We start from the raw sequence: 6,825 nt of genomic DNA on the forward strand, positions 1-6,825 counted from the left end.
GCAAACACTAAAGTCTCAAAACCAAAGAGATATTCTTTATAAAAGTTAAGAGTTAACCACGCCTACCTAAAATGGCTCGTTCTAACACGCGAAACTACTTTGTTTGGTCTTCCAAAAGAGGACACGACTACAAATCAGTGGTTAAGTTGTATTTACAACACTGTTCCAGAACAACAATAATGTACAGTATGTGGAAAATAATGTGTTTTTTGAACTTTAAACCGCATAAACACATTTCATTACACCAAATACACAAAATAATGTTCTTTTTAGCAGCATCATATGACCCCTTTAAGAGTCAGCAAAAATCCTATTAGTTAAAATATTTTTAAATTCATATTTTAGGACCTTTACAGTATGTTAACAATAGATAAGTAGCATGGGAAAATGCATGTTCTTCCTGATTCAAAGCCAAATATAACCTTACTGACATTTTCAAGATTAAGATCTCACTAAGATGTCTACAAGAACGTTTTTCCTTATCTTCAGCTCTGGAGTGAACAAGCGCTCATTGGACTGCATTGAAAATGCGGCCTTCTTTGTCACACTGGATGATCAGGAAGAAGGCATGATGGGGGAGGATCCCTCTTGGACCGCTATACCAAATCCCTCCTTCACGGAAAATGCTGTGGCAGGTGGGTGAGCAGCATAACGTGTTTGTACTGAGAAACTTTGCGTGACCAGCACATTGCTTCACTTCTGTCCTCCTTCCCTCAGGTAGTTTGATAAGTAATTTTCTGTCGTGGTGTATAAGAATGGAAAGAATGGGCTAAATGCAGAACATTCTTGGGCCGATGCTCCTATAGTGGCCCACCTGTGGAAGGTAAGTGTGGGAGTCTCGGAGCAGTAATGAACTTGGCATTCATCATACATCAAATGTCATGGTTCAAGTTTCAATATTAGTCACCAACCCACTGCCTGTGTCATTTGAAACATTTACGACGCTGATTTTAGAATATGCAGTTAAAGTGTCTGTGGGTGTTCTGTTTGGACAAAGACCACTTTGATGACCTCCACAGCAGCTTTCTGCAGAATACATTCTATTCATGCCTCCACACATACAAAACATGTGCATCAAATGTGTGATGTTCTTTAATGAGTGTTTACAATCTTGTTTGGGTTGAATGTTTTTCAGATTGTATATTTCACTCACTCTGGCCACAGACGCATTTCATTTGGGTTACACAGCAGATGGGAACTGCAGGGGAGAGATTGAGAGCTCCTTACCGCCTCCGCAATGCTTGAGCTGGGACATACCGCTGGAGGCAAGATGAAAAGCTTTCTCTTTTTTTGTTGTACGCTTTCTGTGTTCCTCATCAAACCTTGGCATGTTACCCATGTCATGTCACACATCAAGTTCTTCGTGCAATCTGCAAAAGATTTAAGGATGATTGCAAACCATGCATGTATGCACAATGCACATAGACACACACAAATAACATCTTCTTCCTTCTTCCTTCTTCCTTCTCCTCCCTCAACTTTCATGATGTTTTGAAGATTCATTGATAGATTCAATGCTATTCAACAGCAACATGTGTCTGGGTATGGATGATAACATGAACATAACAACTCTAGTTCCTTATCAGTTCTAGGTTTGATTTTCTGACGCTGCAAAACAGGCAGTAAGTTTATGCATTACTGTTTTAATAATCATATGCCCACTTTAGGCTCTGTTTGGTCCATAAAAGAAGTGCTTTTTTCCTAAAGCAACTATTATTGGAGAATGTTCATGCAAAATTGCCTACTAAATCTTTTTAGATAGTAGATACGTGTATGGAGGCACACATGGTGCATTGTAACTGTAAGTACAGTTGTGGTCAGAATTATTGGCACCCTTAGTGAATATTATCAAAGAAGGCTGTGAAAATAAATCTGTATTGTTTATCCTTTTGATCTTTCATAAAAAAAAAATCACAAAAATCTAACCTTTCAGCAAGTAAAACAATCAAAGTGGGGAAGGGGATCACTTTATGAAATAAATGTTTATCTCTAATACATGCTGGCCACAACTATTGGCACCCCTAGAAATTATTATGAGTAAACATAAAATTTCATGTTTGTTTGTAGTCAACCTGGTGTGCTAAAATTGGTAAATATATTGTAAAAAATTGTGTGTGAGGGTGTGCATATATAAAGCCAGCACCTGGATACTTTAGGCAATTTAAAAATCCTGGAAGGAATCAAAGGAATAAAAATTATGAAATATCAGTTGCGTTATTTAACGAATAATAATATAAATAAATTGACAAACAGATTGATTGTTTATCTATGCTTAAATCTTAATTAAATACAACAAGAAAATATTGCATGAACTCATTTAAATTACTTTTAACATGCTACATTTAAATAGCATTTTAATAAAGCATTTTTAACTTTTTATGTCTGTTAATTAATTAATTATTAACTAGTAATAAATGTATTTATTAATTTAATGTTTAGTTATTCGTTTCATATTTTTTTATTTTTGACTTCATGCATTTAATTTGTTTCTTAATTTTATTTTAAAATGGTACACCTAGTGCACTATGGAGTGATAAAGCTTTTAAAAATATTTGTTTAACGCAGTGCAGCACGTAAGACTTACACAACTTTTTTGTACAGTTCACAGCCAGGCAATCTTATCTAAGTGTAATCTGATGTTCCCGTTTTGATGGGAAACCTTTATATGAGTTTCATATCTTCAAGGTTCAGTAATGTTGCACTGGCTCATGTATGTATGCGTTTGCCTTTTTATTTAGAAATGTAATCATTAATCTTTCTGTATATTTTATCATTTCTATAATAACTCTATTATGATAGCTGTAGCAATATTTAACAAAACTCTGCATGTCACTTTGTCACTTCACTGCGGTACTTGGAAGGTCTAAAAATGTGCCCAGTCAATCAGGGATTTTCCCTGCAGCCTCTTCTCAGGGTCCGTAGTTCACTTGCAAATAAGCATTGGGGATTTTTTTTGTGTGTGTTTGTAAACACAACTTCCTTGTGTGCATTCTTGACAATGGAAGCATGAATTGTATTTTACATGATATTAGGGACGTGCCTAGTGGCCAGCACGCAAGTTCTTTTACACAATGAAAAATATCTGTAACAATTCACTTGAACTCTTTGTTGTAACACATCAAAGTATCCTTAAAAGGATACTCCACCCCAAAATGAAAATGTACTCATGTCGCTCCGAACAAAACTGAAGCAGTTATGTTAGCATTTTAATCATGTATTATGATGTTCTTTTACTCAGTTAACTGGCAAATTGGTTTTTTTTAAGTGCATAAAACCTTTAAGAGTATTTTTTATATTATTTTCTAAAAATGTCTAATCTATAGGATATTTCTCTGAATTTCACCACCGAAGCGAATGGGTAACTATAGAAACTTTTCCTCCATGCTATACCATGATCCCGGTGCATGACACCTTACCAGCTATATTTTTGATTTGATCACTGATACAACATTCAGCAGTGTTCTTCTAGAACCCAAAGGAATGAAAACCAATCACAGGCATACTGATCTCCTCTCTATGCTGTCTTTCAGTAGGTTCAGACGCAGGTGTCCGAGTCTCTCGCTGTTGCGCAAGCACTGGCTGATGATGTGGACTGTCGTGTGTTTCCCTTCAGAGAATTTGGGAAAGGCCGGATCAAGAAAATGAAAATGAGTCTAGATTCCTTTGTGCAGCTGGCCCTGCAGCTGGGCTACTACAGGGTACTTCAATCTTCATTGTCCCGACAAAGCGAAAGCATTGATAATAATAAGTATGCGTGAGAAAAGTCCCACATATTGAAGGTCAGCATTCTTAATAGGCCATTTTTTAGCCCTGGGAAGGGACTTTCTCTTATTTGTCTCATGTGTTGTGTTCATACTCTCATTCTGCTTTCAGTACAGTTCCAATTAATATAATGTAAATAACAGGAAGTTGTTTTCTAGATCACTGTCTCATTTGTTCTTTGACCTTTAAGACAGAGGGACTTTCTGCCTGACGTACGAAGCCTCCATGACTCGTCTGTTTCGCGAGGGTCGCACTGAGACCGTCCGATCCTGTTCCAATGAAAGCTGTGTCTTTGTCCTTGCACTGGAAGCAGGAGAGGTTAAGTCAAATTCTTCCTTCTACCTTTTGGGGACTTTTTGAAGAAGGAACTTTTGAAACCCTATCAGCAGTGAACTTTTCACATTGATTTTTATCAAAATGCCTCAGCTGACTGGAGCATGCTGTAAATCCAAAGATCCTTCTCTTTCCGTCACTGTTACTGACAGCACTTCACTGAGGAATCAGGAATGCCACCTAAAAATAAAATGAAGGAATCATTTATCAATTTTGTTAGTTCAAAAATAAAAATATAATATGACTGTTGAATAAATAGACATTTAAACTGTTTATTTCATGTTTAAAAATTTAGTTAAATGTAATGAATTAAAATAAATAAATAAATCACGTTTGAAATGGTCAAATAAACCAAATAGACCTGTTTTATAAGTTGATTGGCTAATTGATGAAGAAAATTATTTGGCAAAATAATAAAGAAAAGCTATTTATAAATTGATAATGCTATTTGTAAATACTTTATAAAAATGCTATTTTAAAGTTTGCATGCAAAAATGATTTATTCTTTTATTATTTATTGTATAATTAAATTACATTTTGAAACATTTGATTATTTTATTAAATAATTAAAAAAAATAAAAGGTCTGTTTGTTTCTATTTTTTATTTGAAACAATTGATAGTTGAGTTCTTAATTTGATTTTTAAGTGCCACAGCCCTCCATAATTACTTTGTACTGTCGTGTAACCTCTCGCATGGCAGTTATTTCATTTTGCCTGATTTTTCTTCGTAGGACGGAGAACATTGCCGCAAGCTGTTCCGAAAGGCTGCTGAGAAGCATCAGAACCTCTACCGCCTGGCCATGACTGGATCTAGCATTGACAGGCACCTCTTCTGCCTATATGTGGTCTCAAAATACCTGGGGGTAGAGTCTCCTTTCCTTAAAGAGGTTAGTGTTTGTCTGCATTGTGGAGACCGATTCATTTTGTGCAGTCATGGATGAGAGATGACCCAAAAATGTCTTGCATGCTTTTCTTCAAAGATCTTTTCTTTTGTATCTTACATCATTATGGGAGAGGAAATGATCAACTTCCATGTGTCCTGCACAGAGACTGTAAGAGCAAAACAACCCTACCTCACTACATGCTCTGAAATTTAACAATTAAGAACAACTGACTACTTGCCTTTTTTATGGAGCTGCATCAAGATCATTTTTAATACACTCATAGGGCACATGTCAGATCATGGCATTGTTTTGACTTCCTGTTCTATATATAGGTTGAAAAACATCTCAATATGATAATGTATATAAAGCAGAAGTAAAGTATAAAAGACAATATAGTGAATTAAAGAAAGAGAGTAATACATCTTTAATAATATGAATATAGTTCATATAATTTTCATATTTTGTTAAAATGTAGTAGGTAGAATCCCGATTTTCTAATTATAACAAAAATGTCTATAGATTTGTTTTAAGCATCTTTTATGTTCCGTGCATAATTTTTTTTATCTTCCAGCAGCATATTTGTCATTTTTGTTTTGTTATATAATAGACCCAGATTTTGTTAACTACATGACAAAATAATGATGTGCTAAAACAATTGATGAGAATGTGAATGCATACAATTTACCATTGCCAGCTAGTTTTGGTACACTTCACAACATTTTGAATTGGAAATATAGGAAAAAAGTTCTCCTATGTGAGTTCAGTTGCTGTGGAGTAGACTTCACTTTCACTATTTATTATTCTTATATTTAATAGGCATTTGGTGTCTTGTTTTGAAAGATAAGTGATTTATTTCATAATGTTTATATAGCATATTAAACTAAAGTGCGGTTCATTTTTCTTGTTTATAGGACTCTGCTCAACCCAGACTTCAAGGAAGCCACAAAAGCCAACTCTGACAAACAGTCGTAAATCCTGCTGCGTGTTTGTATGAAGATGGGTTTAAATTTATGTCATTATTTTTGCATTTTATATTTAATTATCTTCTGTTTGTTGGGTTTGAGTTTGTGATATAGTGGATCTATCCCAGTGTCAACACTGAAAATAATTGGTAGAGTTTCTGGTTTTGCTAATTCCTGCTGGAGCAGTTTTGCTGTACCTGTCATAAATCACTGAAACAGGTGTCCTGAGGAATTACATCTGTCTGTGTACATCAATTACATCTGTTTGCTGAACAGCAAAAAGGTGTCAGGCCAGTCAACTACTGTGTGCGACATCTGTTTGCTTATATCTGTAGTTGTGTCTTTACAGGGTATGGTTATGAAGAGAGGCTGTGTGGTTAAAACCTGTGTGGCTGGGAGGATTGTTTTTTTTAAATTCAATTAATTAATTTCATTCCTCCATGATTTAAGATGCAAGAAATGGATAATAAAAAGCTATCCTTTCACATTCCCATTCGTATCAATGTCCATTGCTTGGCTGACACAGGGTCCCCTGAAATTGTGTGGGTTTTGAAATTGAGCCAAGCTAACCCGACAAACCTTGAAAGAAAAAAAATGTAGTCATGTTAATTTGTACATGAATGAATCTATTGAATTCACCCATTCAGCAACGACATAGCATGCTCAACGAATCTCTTTCCAGATGTTAAATGGATCAACTTGCCATGAAGACTCTGATTAACTCTGTTGAAGCCATGGTTATATATGAATATTGATGAATCTGCTTGCTTAGACAGCTGATGTATTATACAGCACAGTTTAGGTAATATATTAGATGTGGCTTTTTTATAATTTGTATCATTTATATTTGCTTTTCAAATGGACTCTTGCATAGGAACATCTCA

The 6,825-nt window shown here is 35.1% G+C and overlaps 1 pseudogene; it reads left to right on the top strand.

Annotated features, from left to right (window-relative positions):
* The first annotated feature begins 457 nt into the window (after nt 1-457).
* LOC107729425 (carnitine O-palmitoyltransferase 1, liver isoform-like) lies at nt 458-5,192 on the top strand (annotated as a pseudogene).
* The last annotated feature ends 1,633 nt before the right edge of the window (nt 5,193-6,825 follow it).

The sequence above is a fragment of the Sinocyclocheilus rhinocerous genome, unplaced genomic scaffold, assembly GCF_001515625.1.
Source record: "Sinocyclocheilus rhinocerous isolate Xijiao unplaced genomic scaffold, SAMN03320098_v1.1 scaffold697, whole genome shotgun sequence".
Classification (NCBI taxonomy): domain Eukaryota; kingdom Metazoa; phylum Chordata; class Actinopteri; order Cypriniformes; family Cyprinidae; genus Sinocyclocheilus; species Sinocyclocheilus rhinocerous.